Source organism: Palaemon carinicauda, chromosome 4 (assembly GCF_036898095.1).
Source record: "Palaemon carinicauda isolate YSFRI2023 chromosome 4, ASM3689809v2, whole genome shotgun sequence".
Taxonomy (NCBI): domain Eukaryota; kingdom Metazoa; phylum Arthropoda; class Malacostraca; order Decapoda; family Palaemonidae; genus Palaemon; species Palaemon carinicauda.
Genome location: NC_090728.1, coordinates 28561896 through 28562692, shown reverse-complemented (window position 1 = coordinate 28562692; position 797 = coordinate 28561896).

Here is a 797-nt window from a genome sequence, read left to right as displayed (position 1 = left end):
TAAGGGGTTAACTACTGCACTCTAATTTCAGTGGCTACTTTCCTCTTGGTAAGGGTAGAAGAGACTCTTCAGCTATGGTAAGCAGCTCTTCTAGGAGAAGGACACTCCAAAATCAAACCATTGTTCTCTAGTCTTAGGTAGTGCCATAGCCTCTGTACCATGGTATTCCACTGTCTTGGGTTAGAGTTCTCTTGCTTGAGGGTACACTCGGGCACACTGTTGTATCTAGTTTCTCTTCCTCTTGTTTTGTTATAGTTTTTAAAGTTTATATAAGAAATATTCATTTTAATGTTGTTACTATTCTTAAAATATTTTATTTTTCCTTATTTCCTTTCCTTACTGGGCTATTTTCCCTGTTGGAGCCCCTGGGCTTATAGCATCCTGCTTTTCCAACTAGGGTTGTAGCTTAGTATTTGATAATAATAATAATAATTCTCAGGGGGAATTTGGGATCTAACAGTCTGGTAATGCTAACTAAATTCTTCAAAACAATTGTAGCAGTCATTCGCCATATGTAAAAAAAGAAGCATATTTTTAATATGTTGCCCTTCAAGCACAAACTATCATTTATTGGTGCATTTTTTTCTCGGATTTATCGATGCCTAGTTAAGGTACGGTTGTATATTGAATGTATATATGATTGTAACTTGCCGAATGTGTACTTTATCTAAGTCCGAGATTATACATTGAAACAGGGCCTAATAGATGCTAGGCCACTTCGAGAGCCCCTTATTTTACTAATGTACGTGGAAACTCGTACCTCCAAAACACAAAAATCCCATTAAATGCAGAAAAAA